Source organism: Protopterus annectens, chromosome 6.part0 (assembly GCF_019279795.1).
Source record: "Protopterus annectens isolate FY-2018-M chromosome 6.part0, PAN1.0, whole genome shotgun sequence".
In the NCBI taxonomy this organism is placed as follows: domain Eukaryota; kingdom Metazoa; phylum Chordata; order Ceratodontiformes; family Protopteridae; genus Protopterus; species Protopterus annectens.
The window spans coordinates 125,266,865-125,287,964 of record NC_056737.1 but is presented as its reverse complement, the minus strand read 5'-3'; positions in this window follow the sequence as shown (position 1 = coordinate 125,287,964).

The window sequence follows — 21,100 nt, the reverse complement described above, 5'->3', positions numbered from 1 at the left end:
TATTCTGAGGCTGAATAGTCCCTCTGCAGTAAATGGGGCCCATGATGCTTAACTAGGAGTCCAACAAACATTTTGGACTCCTGGACACCCCACTTCTGAGCTCGTAAGCATACTCCTTCCCCACAAACACCAGCCATGGCTACTAGAGATCAAGCCCAATGTAGAATGAGGTTTTCCTGCCAATTGTGTTTTGTATCCTGATGTTTTGCCACCAATTCCAGTTATCGCACATTTATTGGATGTGCACACAGTGTTTGAAAATGTTGCATGATGCTTATCATCGTGCAAACCCTGTGCTTGGGAGTGTGCAATGGTGAGCAGCATTGGCTAGCAATGCAATTTCAGGTTTTTGGATGTACAGGTCTTTGTGTATGTGTTTTAGGAAAAGTGAAGGCCATGGCAGTCCACATAGCAGCAATACATGACATCCCCTATTTTACTGTTTTTTGGTCCAGGTTCTCTACTTCCATTGTTTGTGCGATGCGGCACATCACACAAGCAGTGGCCAAAAAACAATTTAAATGAAGAAAACTAAAGAAAGGGAAAATCAAATGCATATATATATATATATATATATATATATATATATATATATATATATAGGTCTACTTCAGAATGTCGACCGTTCAGAATGCCGACTTTCATATGGCCGACACCATATGCTCGACATTCCAAAAGACCAACATCCTGAAATAGCACCATTTATCTACCTGTAAACACAGTAAAACTGTGTTATGCAGGGGGGCAAGCCCCCCTGCACCCCCCACACCCCCTGCTACTTATATATTCTCACTCTGAGATTGCACTACAGTGCAGGAAAGGGGAATATCCCAGTCTCGCACTGTAGCGGGATCTCCGCTATCATTTGTCAGCCTTTCAGATGTTCGTTCAAATGGTGTCACCCATATGAGTCAGATGAGTTTCGAGCATATGAAAGTTCAAACAAATGAAGGGCTCCCATATATATATATATATATATATATATATATATATATATATATATATATATATATATATATATATATATATATATATATATATATATATATATATATATACTCAGTGGTATTTTATAAGAAAGAAAACAGCAACCTGAATGTCATGGTCTATAATTCTGGACAAGATGCCACCTCTTTACCTGTGCAGCTGCATACAAGTCTGCCACATGAGGTCCCTTACTGCTGCTGCTAGCTGACCATCATTAGGACCTACACTGGGAGATGCAGTAAAAGCATGGGTCACTTCACCAACAGAAGAGTGCACAATCATATTCTGCAGAATGCAAGACATGGTAAATATCCTGCATGTAGTAGCTGGGTCATACTGAAGGGTATCCACATGACTCATTCAGGTATCTGAAACAAGTCTATAATATGCCAGTGATTCTCTTGATGGCAGTATAAATCTGGGACAGGGGTCTGTTTGAATTACTTTCAGCAGCTCCTGTCAGATTTTTCACAGTTGGCATGAGCAATGACTGGAGAGGGAGAAAAACAAAGGAAAAGTGGTTTAGTATTAAACACTACATTTCACGAAGAATAACTAATTAGATGATAATAATTACAATTTCCACTTGCCGTCAAGATGACCATTGGACATCCTACCTTGCAGAAAGAGGTGGTAGAGTGAGCTAGTATGCCAAATATGGGAATCATGCACTCTTCCAGGATGCTAGGCAGACATGTTCAGCATACTACCTGACAGTTGATGGAATGACAGCCCTTGCTATTGTGGTACCACTCCCCATTGGACCTAATTGGGCTCTAATGTCAACAAGCCTGTAATCTATCATACGAAGCACCTCAGGTAAACATGCCATCCCATAAATGGCATACATAGTCCAGGTGCAGTCCTGAGGTGACACCAGGAAATAGATATACTGATCCACACATTTCAAGAGTATGCCCATAAAGTGCTGGGGGTTTTTCAAGGTAGAAGTACAACACCTCCCCAGTCTGTCTCTGCAAGGTCCCCATGGCAAGTATTGTGAGGGCTATCATACCTTAATATCCAAAGAGAAAGGAAGGAAATGCCTCCTCTGTACCTATGTGTGGGCAATACATGATCACTAAGACCAGTACAATATCTTTGTCCACTCTGAAACTATCAATGATTTCCTGTTTATCAAAATTATAATGAGTTATTCTCTGTCTATACCTTTGCCTTTTTGGCCAGAGAGTGCCACTAGGCACAAGCAGTTTTGCCTTGGCCAAGACAAAAAACTTACACTGGGAAATAGCAAAGCTAGCAGCAAGAGACAACATCTTTGCCAAATGGAAAGTAGATAGATTGCTGGATGGTGTTGAAATACTTCAAAATACGACCATGAATTGCAAACAGGTATGAAGCGGGGCTTATTAGCATACACATTTTACATTACCTCTCATTACCATCTCAATATTACTTCATTTGCATAAGTGTATTCAAGATCATCATGCATAAGCATAATTGGCCTCTATGATTATCTGCATAGCTGCGCTTATGCATGAACAGTGCTGATTGCCTTAACACAGTCACATAATGACTACAAATATCCATTATCTTAAATGCAGCACAAAAAGTATACACTGTGATTACTGCACACTATAGTCATCATACACTATGATGGATACCTTGTGCTACTGTAGTCTACTGTACACCCAGCATGAGGTTCACATCTTACAGAACTTGCCACTCACTCACAAAACTATATGATGTCCTGTATATTTCAATCCATATTGTGGCATGCATTATTAGTAAGTGATGCCTACTGTGGGTTACACATGCTGCTTTGTAATCTATTTCTCATCCTGTTGGGCACTTTCATCAGTATCAGTGCTAGCTGCTAGGTATGTCAAGTGCCCTGCTGAAAAGTAACCTGTGCAACATTATACTATACATTTTGGCAGAAACAAATTACAGAGTAGAAAGCTAAATATCAATTGTGGAGGAGATCAGTGATCCAATTTCATAAACAAAGACAATAATTCAACAGTCTTTTTATAAACTATTAATACAAGGCTAATGTGCTGATACCTGTTTCCAAACTATAGTCTAGAAATCATTACTTCTTTTAAAAGCATGAGTTCCTACCACTGCTCCATCTAGTCCTTGTCATTATCAAGAGATACATGATGGTTCTTATGACATGAGATGCTGCAGCAATTTTAAAACTAAAATCCATGCTGCTAATCAAGTTTTTCCTATGGAGTGTCAAGATAACAGAGACTAACTAAGTATTATTTTACCATGTGACAACTAAGTTGGTGAAGTGCTCTGTACTTCTACAGCGAAGGGTAGTTCTTGCCACTTTAATGCTCAATCTCATGTGGCTGAAAGCCACTTGTCCCTCTAAGAAGTTCTAAGGGCATCACAGACCTGTTATTGCTCAGTCTTGTGTGGCTAAAAGCCTCTTGTCCCTCTAAGAAGTTCTAAGGGCATCACAGACCTGTTCTTGCTCAATCTTGTGTGGCCAAAAGCTACTTGTCCCTCTAAGAAGTTCTAAAGGCATCACAGACTTGTTATTGCCCAATTTTGTGTGGCTGAAAGCCACTCGTCCCTGTCTAAATTTTTGTCTAGATTCTAACAATGTGCTAATTATTGTCAGGGATACTATTGTATGTAAGCATGAGATCAGAAACAACAAAAAAGTGGAGGTAATATGCATTTATGGTGATAGAAAAGAATATCCCCCTCAAATGTAGAAATTAAAACAGATCTAGGAAAATAGTCATTGCCTTTGACTGCAACAGTGGTTTAACTCATTGTGTAATATTAAAGGAAAACTCCAGATTAGGATTCAAAAAGCATGCTTTATTATATATTTGTCTTCTGGGCTATTTTAACACCTCAGAATTAATACAAGTGCTTCTTTTACAATTTTAATGTGCTTCCCACAAAATGGCAAATGATGGGGCCTGCCTTGGTAATGTGATCTTGTTTTCTTGCTTTCATTCATATTCCTAAAATACATTTCAAGTCCTCCTTATAAGAATCATGTTAAACATAAGGAAGTGAGCTACTTCTATGTTTCCTTGAACCTTATTTGTTTGTCTGTCAGACCTTGTTCTATGCTATAAATAGCTGTTAGCTATATCCAACAAAAGAAATTAGGTAAAAAGAAGGGTTTTGTAAGTAGATTCTTTTGTAGTTCTAAAAGAATTGACAGACCTTCCCCCATGCTCTCATTGTGAGGTGTGAAAATTCTCACTGCTGTAAATGATCCTTTCTGTATCGTGTACAGGTGACAACTAATACTGCAAAGGGCTCCAAAGTAAGTCTTATCTGCTGCTTCCCAATGCCTTCAGTGGGAAGATTTTTTTATCTCTCTGATGAATGATACATGATTAAATGTGCTTTACAAGTTCCTTAATTATTACTGTCATATTCATCCCCTTTTTTTCTATTTTGTATTTATTTATACTTTGTTAACCAGAATAGTGAACTGTTCTCAGGACACATTTTTCAGCCATGACCCAGGCTACATTGGCAAAGTTAATAATAAGTAAAAAAAAATGCACTTAGCAATACAAAGAAAAAAAATATTACCATAAAGACATTTGACAAAGACTACATGTACAACACATAGCCAAGGTGTGACAGTAAAACATTAAACAACATTTACTAGAATGTATGCATTAGTAATGCTTAACTGTACTATGTTAACTTTACTATAAATAATAAATTATATGCACCCATATTGTACAACTCACAGTGGTGTAAGATATTACTGTTCTCTAAATGACTAGGAATCAGCAAGTGGATGTTTTGTGGCTCCACAAAAGAAAATGGAAGGATAGAATAATTAATTAATTAATTAATTAATTAATTAATTAATTAATTATTTACATTTGTTGACTGGGAGTGTCCGACTGGACGTAGGTCCATTTTCAGTGGAGGCCCGGGAGAAAAGTTCCACAGTTAAAATATACAGATAGTAGTTACACTGGCTTTACATAGCGATTAACAATTTGATTAACATAGCAATTAATTACAAACATAGTAACAGATGAAGAACATAGTACATCAGTAGACAACTAGAATCTTTATCTGCGAAGTACATAACAGACATTAACAATTGTTACAATAAGAAATTCCTGCTGTATAATAAGTAGTAGGCTTATGAGCATCTGGGCTTGCTATAATCAAGGTAGTTGGTAGGGTGGAAAGAAAGGTAGTGGTTGGATGAGGTGGGTGATATTACAGTGGGAGTTGCAAGGGCATAGCCAGCATGTTTTTAGGTGTGCTTTTAGTAAAGTTTTGAAGTGGGTGCATGATGGTGCGGAGGTAATTGTGGGTGGGAGGGAGTTCCATAATTTGTCTATGGAACAAGAGAATAGTGCTTCACCAGCAGAGTTATTGGCTTTAGTGGTCTGCAAGTGATTTTTGTTGCTGGATCTTAGTGGTCTGGTGGTGCGATAGGGTTGGAGTAGATTCTGGAGGGATGGGACATTTAGTGGATGGTTTACTAGTTTGTGGGTGAGTGTGAGTTGATACCATTGAAGGAGGTGAGGGAGTTCAAGCCAGCCCAGCTCAGCAAGTGAGAGACAGTGGTGACTACGGTAGGATGCCACTGTGGCGAATTTGGCGATTTTGTTGTAGCAGGTCTCTAGCTTGTTTAGATCGCATTGCCTTAGGTTGGTATATATTGGAGAGGCATAAAGTAGGGTGGAAATAAGGTGGGAATTTGCTACTGAAATCTTTGCTGCTTTGGTGAGAAGTTGCTTATTTCTGTATAATGCTCCTAGTTTTTTTGTGGACTTTTTTTATGGTCATGGATATGTGAATGTCAAATTTTAGTTTATTGTCTATTTCCACTCCTAGCAATTTGGTGTGTTCTGCTGGGTATATAGTGATGTTGTCTTCTGCTGTGATGTTAAAGTGAGAGTTGTTTTGAGTATGTTTGGTGGGTTGGAAGATGAGTACTTTAGTTTTGTTTGGCTTGAGTAATAATTGGGCATCGGATAACCAAGTTTCAACATAGGAAAAGTCTTCCTGTGTGACTTTTTGCAGTTTGGGTAGGGACTGGGCTGAGCAGATGATGGTTGAGTCATCTGCGTATTGCATGAGTGTGCCATGTTTGGTGGCAGAGGCTAGATTATTGGTGAAAATAGAGAAGATTAGGGGTCCAAGGATGGATCCTTGGGGAACTCCTATAGAGACAGGTAGCTGGGGAGATATGTCATTTTGCCATACAATGGATTGTTGGTGGTCAGAAAGATAAATCTGAAACCAGTTGGTGACTGATTGAGAGAAGGATAGGTTACTGAGGACAGAGATGAGTTGTTTGTGTGGGACCATGTCAAATGCTTTAGATAGGTTTAGGAAAGTAGCAGAGGAGAGATAGCCATTGTTTTTATGCTGAAGGATAGTGTTAATAAAGGAGAGTAAGGCAGTGGTGGTGTTATGGTTTGGTCGGAAATGTATTGGAAAGGAGGTTGTTAGTAAGGAGGTAGTCTGAGACCTGAGAGTGAACGCATCTCTCTAGTAATTTGGAGAGTGGACAGAGAAAAGCTATGGGGCAGTAATTGGTTAGTTCTGTGAAGGGGCCACCTTTGTGGAGGGGAATTATATGTGATACGTTCCATAGTGTGGGAACGTATCTTTCTGACAGAGATCAGTTAATCAAGATGGATACTGGGTAGGCTAGAGCATCAGCTGCGATTTGTAGGTATTCACTTGGGAGGTTGCCTGCTGCTAATTTGGTGGGCTTAAGTTTAGTTAAGAGTTTTTTTTATGTTGGAGGTAGGTGCAGGAGAAAAAGAGAAGGCAGTGGGGAGATTACTAGTTGAAGGTGTGGATTGGAGAGGAGGGGTGTTGTGTTGTTTAGCTAGTGGTAGTATGGTTTATGTGAAGTGTATGTTGAATGAGGTAGCAATATTTTTGGAGGAGTGAGGGATGTTAGGAGGAGGGGTAGAGACTTTACCTGGGTGAAGGATGGAGTTTATGGAGGACCATAATTGTTTGGGGCTGTGTTGGGAGGAGACTAGGGTAGCCTGGTAGTATTGGAATTTGTCCTGTTTTATTAGCTTTTGGACTCTATTGCGTAGTTCTAGGAATTTCTGTCTAGTTGAGGGGGTTTTGGTTTTGTGCCAGTGCTCCCAGGCTTTATCCCTGTTTTTCATTTCTGACCTAGTGGTTTTCTGTAGCCATGGGGAGGGTTGTGCTTTGGTTCTGGAAAGTCTTATGGGGGCATAGTAATTAAGGATGCTCAGGAAGGTAGTATTAAAAAATTCAACTGCGTCATCTTTGAGGGATGAGATGAATGTGAGTGGGTTAAAGTTTAGTTTTTTACGTATTTGACGGTAGATGACAAGTCTGGTATAGGTATTTTTTGAGTAGGAATGTTGGGGAGTGATCACTGATGCTATCTGATAAGCAGCCTGTTATTTATGACTGGGGGCTCTTACTGACTAGTATCCAATCCAGGGTAGTGTGCTTGCTGGAGTTTTTATTTATCCTGGTTGGTGACTGGACTAGTTGGGTGAAGCCATGAAGGTTTACATGATGGGTTGGACGGTTGCCAGAACAGGATTGCCAGTCAATATTGAAATCACATAAAATTATAGCTTCTTGGGGGAGATGGTGGGTAGACCAGCTGAGGAGGTTTTCTAGTGGAGGGATGTTTTGACCAGGTGGGAAGTAGCATCCAATTATGTTGATGTTTTTTTTTTGGTTTATTTTGAGGTTGGCATATATTATTTCTCCATTGCCTATTTGTCGAGCTGATGATTTTAATATCTGGATGTTTAGATGTTGTTTAAATATTATAGCTATACCGCCTCCTTTCTTGTTTAGCTTGTCTACTCTTAGTATGCTGTAACCGGTAGGGAGGATTTGCTCACTGGTAATGTGAGATTTTAGCCAGGTTTCTGTCAGGATGACTATATCTGGGGAGTACAAATCTATGGTGGCATGGAGTTCATGGACTTTGTTGGATATACTTCTAATATTTAGGCTTAGTAGAAGGAAGTCACTTGGCTTTCTATTGGCTGTGATATGGGAGAAATTGTGGTTTCTTGTCTGATTATGAGGATTGGGGTTGGAGATGGTAGGGCCAGGGTTGGGGTGGATGTCTCCATTTAGGGCTAGTTTTGATATGCATGGGGTTATTAGTTTTCTCAGTTTTTGTATGTGTTTGTTTATTAGGGAAATGTTATGATTGTGATCTGTGGGTAATAGGTATGGTGGAAGGGTTACTATGTTAAGTTGTAGGGATGCTTTATGTTTGAGTAATATAGTTGCTAGAATATGCGGGGGGTGCATAGGGATGGTTCTTCAGTTGGTGGGAGGGGAGCTGAGTGAGGGTGAGACATGAGTTGTGGTTTGAGTAGTAGTACAGTGGTAGTGGTTGAGTGGGGGAATGATGGAGTTTTGGTAGGATGTAAGATATGCAAGGAGAGTGCATGCAGTGAACATACGTAAGGTATGCTTGTACATTTTAGATGAGGAAGAATGATAGTAGTGGGAAGATGGAGGAGGTACTATTGGGTTTCGTGCCATGGTTGGCTATTGGAATGATGGGAGGGGTTTGTGAGTGTAATAAAGGTAGGACCACAGGGGGCGGGAGGAAATAGGGTGCAGGGTGGGGAGTGAAGTGGGTAGAGACACTGTTAGTTGCTTTTATGAGGGGGCTGGAAACAATCAGGTAACAGAGTAAACTGATAAAAGAACATATGATAGTGAATGTGGAGACTCAGGTAGGTACCCTGTATTTCCACAAACTATCAGTTAGCTGTGCCCCAGTTCAGGCGTTTTTAATAAGTTCTATGGCAGAGATGAGCATGAGATGCTCAAAGGGTGGTTGTAGTTTTAAAAATGGTGCCTGCCACAGGTAATATTTATAAACTTTGTGATTGGCTTAAGGTAATAAACAGGAAAGGGGGAAACAAGGGTGTGAGCAGGCAGTTTTTTTGTACTGCTGCTAATGAGCCAAAGCAAAGACAAGTTTGTGTTTAAGAAACCATCAGCATTACAAGAACAGCTCTGAAACTGTAAGTCATTTCTTAACCATTTCTCAGGTGGAAAAACAGGATAATTTTGTATCAGTAGGCTACTGTGGTCTCAGTTTAAATTAACAAACACGCAATATTTATCAGTTATGGATACTATTTGCTAACAGAAGGGAATAAGAGAGAAATGGAAGATGAGTGTGTGTGTGTGTGTGGGGGGGTTGCTCACAAGCCAAAGCAGAGTGCCCTCCAGGGGATAATGAATATTTGCTCAAACAGGTAAACACATACTCAAAGTTAACTTTAGCTGTTTGCAGACAGTTCAGACCCGGACTGAGCTTTTCTTATAAGAATGATAAAGCTGGTACCGCAGTTGAATACTTATGAGTGGTGTTAGGTCTAGAAAAGAAGAATACAGAAAGGAGTAAGCGCTTTTGAGATGGTAAAGATATATTATAAAGATTACAAAAAACAAACTGAGCAAATAGCTACTGCATACAGTAAAATATGTATTGAACCAACTGCTAGTATATGCACATACTGACCACTTGGAAAAACATCAGTGAGAAGTGATCACATATGACAGTTATGCAGTCACAGATAAAAATATAGCAAGCAGCACTCTGTCCTGGGTCTCTAATGTGATTCTATTCACCAGTAACAGCCCAAGTATATAGAAATAATTAGACACCAGTATGAGCTGTCTACACACAACACATATACCTGAATAACATTAGTGAACAAGGTGCAATTATGCAAATAGACCATACTATTATAATAAAAACAACTTGGTGCAGACAAACAAAATGCTAGTATGCCATAGTAACTTCCAGTAATAAAGCATAAATCATATTAGATGTCTAACACAATTCAACATAAATAAGCATACAGTTGTAAAACACTTACTGGAGAGACACTAAGCTCCTCATGGGGCCTGTGGCAGAGTGGATTGTTTTTTTTAAAAATGGTGCCTGCCACAGGTAATATTTATTAACTTTGGGATTAGCTTAAGGTAATAAACAGGGAAGGGGTGGGAGAACAAGGGTGGGAGCAGGCAGTTATTTTGTACTGCTGCTAATGAGCCAAAGCAAAGACAAGTTTGTGTTTAAGAAACAATCAGAACTGACCAAGAACTGCTCTGAAACTGTAAATAATTTCTTAACCATTTCTCAGGTGGAAAAACAAAATAACCTTGTATCAGTAGGCTACTGTGGTCTCAGTTGAAATTAACAAATACACAGTATTTATCAGTTATGGATACTATTTGCTAACAGAAGGGAATAAGAGAGAAAATGGAAGATGAGTGTGTGTGTGTGTGGGGGGGGGGCTGCTCACAAGCCAAAGCAGAGTGCTCTCCAGGTGATAATGAATATTGGCTCAAACAGGTAAACACATACTCAAAGTTAACTTTAGCTGTTTGCAGACAGTTCAGACCCGGACTGAGCTTTTTTTATAAGAATGATAAAGCTGGTACCGCAGTTGAATACTTATGAGTGGAGTTAGGTCTAGAAAAGAAGAGTACCGAAAGGATTAAGCACTTTTGAGATGGTAAAGATATATTATAAAGATTACAAAAAACAAACTGAGCAAATAGCTACTGCATACAGTAAAATATGTATTGAACCAACTGCTAGTATATGCACATACTGATCAATTGGAAAAACATCAGTGAGAAGAGACCACATATGACAGTTATGCAGTCACAGATAAAAATATAGCAAGCAGCACTCTGTCCTGGGTCTCTAATGTGATTCTATTCACCAGTAACAGCCCAATTATATAGAAATAATTAGACACCAGTATGAGCTGTCTACACACAACACATATACCTGAATAACATTAGTGAACAAGGTGCAGTTATGCAAATAGACCATACTGTTATAATAAAAACAACTTGGTGCAGACAAACAAAATGCTAGTATGCCATAGTAACTTCCAGTAATAAAGCATAAATCATATTAGATGTCTAACACAATTCAACATAAATAAACATATACAGTTGTAAAACACTTACTGGAGAGACACTAAGCTCCTCATGGGGCCTGCGGCAGAGTGGATTGTTTTTTTAAAAATGGTACCTGCCACAGGTAATATTTATTAACTTTGGGATTAGCTTAAGGTAATAAACAGGGAAGGGGTGGGAGAACAAGGGTGTGAGCAGGCAGTTATTTTGTACTGCTGCTAATGAACCAAATCAAAGACAAGTTTGTGTTTAAGAAACCATCAGAACTGACCAAGAACAGCTCTGAAACTGTAAGTCATTTCTTAACCATTTCTCAGGTGGAAAAACAGGATAATTTTGTATCAGTAGGCTACTGTGGTCTCAGTTTAAATTAACAAACACACAGTATTTATCAGTTATGGATACTATTTGCTAACAGAAGGGAATAAGAGAGAAAATGGAAGATGAGTGAATGTGTGTGTGTGTGGGGGGGGGGGGCTGCTCACAAGCCAAAGCAGAGTGCTCTCCAGGGGATAATGAATATTGGCTCAAACAGGTAAACACATACTCAAAGTTAACTTTAGCTGTTTGCAGACGGTGCAGACCCAGACTTTGCTTTTCTTATAAGAATGATAAAGGTGGTACTACAGTTGAATACTAAGAGTGGTGTTAGGTTCAAAGTTAACTTTAGCTGTCTGCAGACAGTTCAGACTCAGACCGTGCTTTTCATATAAGAATAATAAAGGTGGTACCGCAGCTGAATACTTAAGAGTGCTGTTAGGTTGGAGATACAATGAGCTTCTCATGGGGCCTGTGGCAGAGTGGATTGTAGTTTTAAAAATGTAATATATATTTGCATCACTTTTTTCTCATAAGATTGCATGAAAATATACAAAACCTACAAATTTTGGAATGGAACAACCATTACAGTGGAATCTAACTAGTATGGTGAAAAAGATTTGGGACATGTAGAAAGTTGGAAAGGGAGGTTGATTATGATGACAACAATTATCTAATACATGGAGGTGTGCACACACCACACCTGTGTGTGTCTATATTTGTGTGCATTTGTATATATTTGTGTTATGCACACGCACGTGCTCACACACACACACACACACACACACACACACACACACACACACACACACACACACACACTGATATATATCTGTACATGTGTGTAAGATATGTACTATACACATGCATTTTAAGATCATAGAGAACAGATTATGGTGGTTTGGACATGTGCAGAAACGGAGAAGGCAATCTGGTGAAGAAGATGTGTGACAAATAGGAAGAAGGTAAGATGAAACAAGGATATCCAGCACAGAGTGGATGGATTGTGTGAAAGAAGATCTGTGACAGTCAGGTATGAATGTTGAAGAAGACAGGAGTATGGCACTGAATCAAGAGAGATAGTCTAGATACAGGTCTGCTGCATCCAGCTCTTCAGCTGCATAGTTTTTAATCCTTTTTGAGGTATTCCAGCTACAAATTCTTAGTGGCACTTGTGTTATCATCTAGTAGTAATACTCTTAGACCTTCCTCCCTTTATCCTCTTAGCTCTTTCAGTTTCTGACAAATATGGATGGGCAATTTCCTACATTTTCTCCTGCCAGTCTGGTTGATATGGGCATCCTGAGACAGTGAAGTAACTGCCTCATGCACTTAGACAACCCTCAACTACTACCACCTAGGAACAAAATTTGTAAGAGATGCAATTACACCAAGCACCTAGTGTCATTGCTCTCTCCCCCACAAATCAGTTTATCTGGCACTGAGAAGGTCGGCAGCATTAACACCGCACTTCAAACACCACCTACACCTACACAACACACCCCCACATATGTGGAGGTCCTCAACAAAAGCATACTCAAACAAAAGAGACCTCCGATGCATAAACGCACATGAACTCCATGGCCCACCACACTGCACACCACACATAGTCCACACACCTGTGTCTCCCAGCCACTAAGGTCTAAACATAAACCCAACATATTAGTCATAGGAGAATCCATTGTGAGACACACAGCTGTGCCCCTCACCAGGCCGTATAAGGAGAAAAAGTTGATTAGTTGTTTGTTAGGTGCCAGAATCTGCCATATCACCAATGCACTCAAATCTCTCAGCAGGTACTGTTATGACTCTGTCATAGTCCATGTTGGAATGAATGACTTGAGATGTACCTCACTGGACTATATGAAGAGAGACATGATCATGCTCGCTGAGTATGTGTCCCAGGCAGGTATATTCCTAGCCTTAAGCAGCAGCCTACTGTCACCCAGAATGATGCCTCAATACAAATAGAAAATGATTGACTTTAACAAGTGGCTTAGTTTCTGGTGTCATTCTAAGGGGATCCATTACCTGACAGTTTGGGATGACATGATTGACAAAGCATGGTGCTTTGCTAGAGATGGCCTGCATCTGTCTTCCTTGGGCTTCAGGCTCCTAACAAAGGCTCTTACCTTCCCCATACTGCCTTTTTTAGGCAATGCCATGAGGTCAAAACCACCAACGTGAAAATTTCATCAAAACGTAAATTAAAGGTCATGCTGCTAAACGCTAGGAGTCTAAACATGAAATTCCACTCACTGCTAGCATTCTTAACCCTGGAAAAAGCTGACATTTGTTCAATCACAGAAACCTGGTTCAAAGCTGCAGAGAACACCCCAGCCATGCCAGGTTACTCATCCTATCATTCATTCAAACCCCAAACCATGGGCAACAAAAGAAAAGGAGGTGGAGTTGCAATATATATAAAAAACATATACACCTCTAGGCTGGTCAAACAGTATGATGCACAAGAAACACTCCAGCTGCAGTTAACAATTGACAAGACCCCTATTCAATTTTACAATGCTTTTCACCGTTGATCCTAAACAGTGAACAGATTTCCAAGTGTAGTCGGTGGTGGAGCTAGCTCTAAAAAGAGCTGTTTTAGCCCTGAGGGCAGCTGGAGCTCTGTATAGAGCTGTTATAGATCTCCATGAGCTCTGAGAAAAGATGTTTTGTGTTTTGAATGCAGATGCGGTAGCTCTAAAAAGAACTGTTTTGTTTGGTTCACCGAAGCTGTGTGTGTGCCTCCGGCTGGTCTTACCAGAGCTGATACAGATTTCTGTAAGCTCTGAGAAAAGCCATTTTGTGTTTTGAATGCCCATTCAGGTGTCGGTGGTAGCTCTAATAAAAGTTGTTTTGTTTTGTTCTTCAGTGTATCTCCTGTTGCTCTTACCTGAGCTTATACAGATTGCTGTGAGCTCTGAGAAGAGCTGGTTGGTGTACTGTGAGCTCTGAGAAGAGCTGTTTGGTGTAAGGTGCAGATCCATGTGAGCTCTGAGAAGATCTATTTTGTGTATGGTCACACTGGGTTCTGGGAAGAGCTGCTGTTGTGTCCTTCGGTGTTCTGCGGTGGAGTTGATCTCCATTGTCCTTCTTGTTGAACAGATCTTTGGTTCTTTTGCTATGTGTGAGTACTAAAAAGGACCATTTGTGCGCTCCCCAATCACTGGTCATGATGACCTGAGAGCTGTTGCTGTGCTGCTTTTATGCTACTGTAGAGGGGGTGTGGTTGAGTGACGTCCAATGAGAAGTGACTAGTTGGGGGTGTGGCCCTGGTAGGCCCACGAGGAGAGGACAGACCTGGTTGGAAGCTTCTTATTCCTCTTATTTAATTCCTTTTTGTTTTTGTCCGGCTTTTTGTTCGTATGTGCCATACCTTACTTCTAGCACTATGCTGGAGCCTTTCCCGTTGTCATGGTTATTCCTATGTTTGAAAAACTATAATAAAACTTAAATTTAACCAAAATAAATAAAGATTTAACTGTAAAACAGAGATTTTGTGGTGGGTGGTTTGGAGAGTTGAGAATTCTTGAGCAATATTCTGGGGTTACTGACTATAGTTTTAGATTTGCCATTATCATCTGTAAAACATTGGAAGCAAGCTTGGATCTGAGAAAGATTCTGAGATGTCTGGTGCTTTTGGGGCAGATAGGGAGATAGCCTGTCTGTTGCCCCTTCATCAGGGAGAGCGTACATTAGGTAGTAAAAAGTTAAATGTAGTTTGAAATTGAAATATTACCTTTTAAATTAAAAAATAATTAAAAGTTGAACTAATACTTGTAACTTTTGAGAGGGCTGATACAGTAATGGTTGTTACACTACCATCAGTTAACTTACTTCAATTTTATTTCTGCTTTTAAACACCCATTGTTCAAAACATGAATACATTATGCCTTATGCCTGTGAGAAAAAAATTGAGTGAAATAAATAGCATACCTTACTAGCAGCAGATTACTTGTAGTTAGCATGGTTAAGTTCCCTGAGGTTTAGGATTGGGGTGATGGTCTCCATGTAGTTGATACCCAGAGGGTGCCTTGCTTCAAGTTGTATCTGCCAGATGAGTTCTTTTTTCTCTAATCTTGAATTGAAGTCCCCATTGAAAGGGATCTTCTCCAGCTGTTCGAGTATCAGGAACTTAAATCTTTCATGTCCTGGTTTTGTTGTTGCGTGTGTTGCTAGTTGATTTGTTAGTATCTTGTGTCTGATGTCGTACAGGTGTTTGGCAATCCTGGTTTTGAGGGCGTTGATGGTCTTGCCTACGTAGAAGGCTTGACATTTGCAGCAGTTTGCTCTGTAGACAACTTCTGTGTTGCAGCCTCTGAATGCTCTTGTGGTTATTGTTGTTTTTGTTGTTGGGGCAATAGATGCGGTCCATGCCTGCCATGTGTTTACAGTAGAAGCAGGGGGATAAGTCGCTACATGGATAGGTGCCATAACTGTCGAGTTGTCTTGGTGGGGGACTCTCGAGGTAGTCTTTTAGGTTGGGTCCTCTTTTCATCATGAAACCTGGTGCTTCAGGGAAGATGTGTCAAAAAATCTGTTTGAAGTGATGATGGTCCAGTTTTCACGGATGATCTTTTGTATGTCCTTATAGTTTGTGGAGAAATGTAAAATAAAGTTGAGCCTATATTTGTTTTCATACCTGTTTTTAGTCCCTAGGCTCTATTGAAGTGTGAATGGTTTTTCCTTTCTGTTTGTGATGGTGTCCAGAATCTGGTGCAGTGTCCTGTCCGTGTAGCCTCTGGCCAGGAAATCATTTTCCAGGTCTTTAATGTTGAGGAGAAAGTTGTTGAGGTCTTTGGTGATTCTGGAGATTCTGAGTCCCTGTGATTTTATCATGTTTCATTTGAGCTTGTATGGGTGCATGCTGCTGCTGTGAAGTAAAAAGTTTACTCTTGTAGGTTTCTTGTACAAGTTGTGGTTGATGTTGTTGCTGCTGGTGTTCTTGGAAAGGAGCAGGTCAAGGAATTTGACTTGTATTGGGCTGGTTTTGGTGGTGAACCTGAGGAGTCTGGTGCTGCCGTTGATGTGGTCTAGGAAGTCCTGCAGTTTCTGGGGGGTCCCATTCCAAACTAAAAAGATGTTGTCAATGAAATGGAAGTAGCACCCCATGTCCTTGTAGAACTCTGAGTTGTATAAGTGGTCTTCCCATTTTTTAAAGCCATGTTAGCTAGGCTCAGGGCCATGGCTGCTCCCATTGCAATTTATGTGGTTTGTCAGTAGGTTTGATCACTGAAGCAAAAGTAGTTGTTGTTGAGAATAAGTGAGAGGATATTTCCAAATTTGTTTCTCCAATAACTGTTGCATTGTCTTTGTTGTAGGCCTCTACCATGGCCCTGATACAGTAATCATATGGAAGCACTGTGTAAAGGGCCTCCACATCGATGGTGACTAAAATGGCTTCTTCTGTGAGAAGAATGTCCTTAATTCTGTTGAGAAGGTCCATAGAGTCCTGAATATATGAGGGATTCTTTTCTGCCAGTGGTTTGAATGTGAAATCCATGTATATTGCTAGAGGTTCTGTAATTGCTCCTCCACTGGCAATCACTGGTCTGTATGGCAGGTCATCAAGGTTTTTGTAGGATTTCAGTATCCTGAAGAACTGAGGTTATTTTGGGCGTGTGACGGTTAGGAAATCAAGTAGGTTATCGCTGAGGAGACCCTCTGCCCAAAGTTCCTTCAGTGTGTTCTTGACCTCAAGGTAGGCTGTTGTGATGTGGTCGGTGTCACTCTTTTCATAAAATGTGGGGCTGTTCAGCATCGTTGTGATCTTATGGTTGTAGGTACAGGTGTCTGTGACCAGGATGCCTCCTCCCTTGTCCACTTTCATTACTCTCCTGCTACTGTCCTGGCTTAGTTGCTTTAGCGTTTCCATTTCCACTTTGGAGACATTATAGATCCGCTTTTTGGGGGTTTTCTTTGGAGTTTTTTAGGTCCTTTTATTTGTTCTGGAAAGTGCTGATAACTTGGTTCTGTGGTGGGCAAAAGTTGCTTGGTCTTTTCCTGTTTATATCCCTTAGGCATGGGTATCAAGTCTGTTGTTGTTTTTTCCATTCTGAAAAAAGAAAAGTTTGAGCTGTAGTTTCCTTGTCCATAGCCTGAGGTCTATGATGGTCTGAGTGAAGTTGGCCTGTTTGGTGGGGATGAAGGTGAGACCTTTCTGTAGTACCCTAAGTTCATTGTTGGGAGTGATTCCAGACAACTGGTGGTTCAGTTTTACCAGTTTCTTTTGTGGAAGGTTGTCCGGAAGTTGCAAGAGGTTGGATAAGTCCCTGATCTCTTTCCATGATCTGCCCCTCTTCTCTTGGAAGGGGGTTGGGGGGGTTAACCTGGGCGGTTGGTAATGGTCCTTGCTGTGCGAACGCTGTGGGATGGTACGCGGGTTCATCTGTGTGGCTGCTGTGTTGGTGGGTGATGTCATCTGTGGGTTCTGTTTGCCCTCTGCTTGTGCCCCCATAATCGTTTGTGTTCCCTTGTTCGGGGATGGCTCTGTGTGTGGTTTGGTCATTTTCCCTTCTTTTTTGTCTTTGTTCTCCTGTGGGTGTTTGCCGCTGCTGTGGTCTGCTTTGTTGCTGGTATTGGGGGTGGGTCTCACTTTGTTGGTTCCTGTTGTGATTCTGTGGTCGTTGTTTAGAGGGTTTCTTGTTGTTAATACCTTGTCTGTGTCCCTGGGTGCTCTGCCCTCTAGAAAATCCTGGTGTTGTTTGTTGTCTGTGTTCCTGGGTACCCTGCCCTCTGGAAAATCCTGGTGTTGTCTGTTGTTGTGGTTCCTGTGTTGTTCCTGTTGCAGGTCGCTCTTGTTCCTGGCCAGTCTTTCAATTTTTTGCTTTTGATTTTGTTTTCGAAGTTGGCAAGTTTTTCTTTAATGGCGTTGAATGCCCTGTCAGTGTCCACGCTTGTTGGACAATTCTCTTCACACTCTGTTATTGCTTGGATGTTTTTTGTTTGCTGAGTGTGGTTGTGCTCCAGGAGGGCGTCAATTAGTTGGAAGCTGGTGTTTGTCAATATGGATTGCCAAAGGTCTTGTAGTCTTTTGTTTTTGCTTCTTATCAGTGGTTTCTTGTATATTTTGAGACCTTTGGGGATTACATTTTTGGTTTTGCATTGACTCAGATAGAAAATGTCCCATTTAGTGCAAATATAGTTATTAATGTGCTCCTCTAGATTTCTATAAGAGTCACCATTCGGACTGAGTCTGAATGAGGGGAGGCTGGAATCTTGAGTCCATTCTGGTGTTGTTGAGAAATCCTTAAACCTGGAGTTGGTCATCGTCCCTTTTTGAGGAATCACCTACTTAAACATTGGGCCTCTGTGAGGTCCAGAAAAAATGTAATAGAACCACAAAAATAGGTGTGGACCTCTTGGGCTTTGGATCCTGAGTGATGCCTGCCCGGAGGGAAGTAATAACCAATTTTACAATGCTTTTCACTCTTGATCCTAAATAGTGAACAGATTTCCAAATGTAGTCGGTGGTGGAGCTAGCTCTAAAAAGAGCTGTTTTGTTTGGTTTACCGAAGCTGTGTCTGTGCCTCCGGCTGGTCTTACTAGAGCTGATACAGATTTCTGTGAGCTCTGAGAAGAGCCGTTTTGTGTTTTGAATGCCTGTTCAAGTGTCGGTGGTAGCTCTAATAAGAGCTGTTTTGTTTTGTTCTTCAAATCATAGATCCTGGGTGACTTTAACTATCGAACCATAGATTGGAAGAAATACTCATGTCAAAACACAAATGCCCAGAGACTCCTTAATTTTGTCAATGCAAATGCCTTGGACCAGTTGGTTGACACCCCCACAACAGTGAAAATATCTTGGACTTGGTATTAACCAACATGAGTAACCACTGCAACATCCATACAGTGTCATCATCCCTGGTAAGATCTGACCACAAAGCAGTCACATTCAAAGTCACCATCTCCCCCGACCCCCCCCCCCCAGCTAGGGTCAAACAAATAACTTCTCCAAAGCTGATTACAACCTCCTGAGGGAAGGTATAAACAGCTTCACACCCCTCCCCCTCCTTAGGAACTGGCACATATGTCCAAACCTACACCAAATTATTATATGAGCATTTGTATAGCTGCATGGAATCAGGAATACCAGACAAGATGAAATCCTCCTCCTCAAGGAAGAGTAAACCTGTCTGGTGGACATCTACAATAAAAAAAAGTTTATAATAAAAGGAAATAAATGCTGTCCAGGAACCAAGAAGGAGCAGGTGCATAAATGGAAGCAATCTATCCTTAGCCTGAACAAACAAATAAGAGCACTAGTGAAATTCTCCAAAGCAAACTTCAACTCCAAACTTGCCACATCTACTAAAGACAATCATAAGGCCTTCTCCACATATCAGCAATCTCAAGGGAAGCACCAAGATTTACTCAGAAATGGTGATCAAGGACACCATATACACAAATGATGCAGCTATAGCCAACCTGCTGGCAGACAGGTTCAGTGAAAACTTCACTCCTCTTCTCACATCCCCAGTACCTGCCCACCTCCCCTTATCTCTATGGAGCAAGTCATCACTGCAACCTCAAAGGCAAAAAATACAGCCTCCATGGGACCCGTTAACATCCCAGGCTGCATCCTACATGAATTTAGGCAGGAACATGCAACACCATTAGGCACCTTATTCAACCAAAATCTGACTACCGGATTCATCCCAGCTGAGTGGAGGACAGCTACTGTCATCCCTTTGCACAAAGGTGGAGCATCCACCGATCCAGGAAATTATATACCCATCAGCCTAACTAGACTGATCTACAGGGCCATGGAGCATATTATCACAGACCTCATTAACAAGGACATTGGCAACCTCCAGATACTTGATCCTACACAGTTTGATTTTTGTCAAGGGGAGGTCATGCCTGTTAAATTTGATCGACTTCCTTGAGACAGTTACCAAGGTCATAGATGAGGGGAAGATGGTGCACACCACCTACCTTGACCTGGTCAAAGCCTTCAATAACATTCTCCACTCAGGTATAATAGATAAACTCTCTCAACTAGGCATCAATTCACATGTCACCAGATGGGTAGTAAACTGTCTCACTGTTAGAACCCACCTAGTCAAAATAGGGGAAGCCACCTCAAGTAGTAGACCCATAACAAGCAGTGTAATCCAGGATCATTCTTGGGGACTCTGCTGTTTGGGATAGTCTTCTCAGAGGTGCAGGTCAAATCTAGTGGGCTATGGCTGATGAAGTTTGCAGATGACTGCAAGTTGGATGCTGTCATCAATTGCCCTAGTGATGTGGACATCCTCCAAGAGGGTCTCACCCAAAACAAATGACTGGAGCCAGAAACATTGCCTCAAACCAAATGCCAAAAAATGCATCATCATCCCCTTTGGGGAGAGTGATGTCCCAATAAATTATCACATTCATAATAAGGTACTAGGCATGCAATCAGTTGTGAGGGATTTGGGCACCCAGGTTGATAGCAAACTAACTTTTGTCCACTATATTGCCTCCATTGTACAGAAAGCTTTCTATATGGCCCAACTCATTAGTAAGGGTATCTCATCCAAGGACAAGGTGGTCATAACATCCCTGTATTCTTCCCTTATAAGCACATTATTGAGTTCAATGCCCCTTTCAGCATGTACCTAACAAAGCACATGCAGTGGTTGGAGAGATCACAGAGGTTCCTCACCCAGAGAATCCAGGGCCTCAAACATCTACCCTACACAGATAGGCTAAAAGCCCTGTCCCTCTACTCAGTCTCCTGCAGACTCCTCAGAGGTGACATCTGTCTGGCATACAAAGTAATCTCAGACCCTGCCCTGATGGGACTGCTGCATATCCACAAGTCAAGCTCTACTCAAGTAACCTGCATGTGTGATTTAAATCTGGTCTGTGATAGCAATAGGACTTGTTGTTGGGACAGATT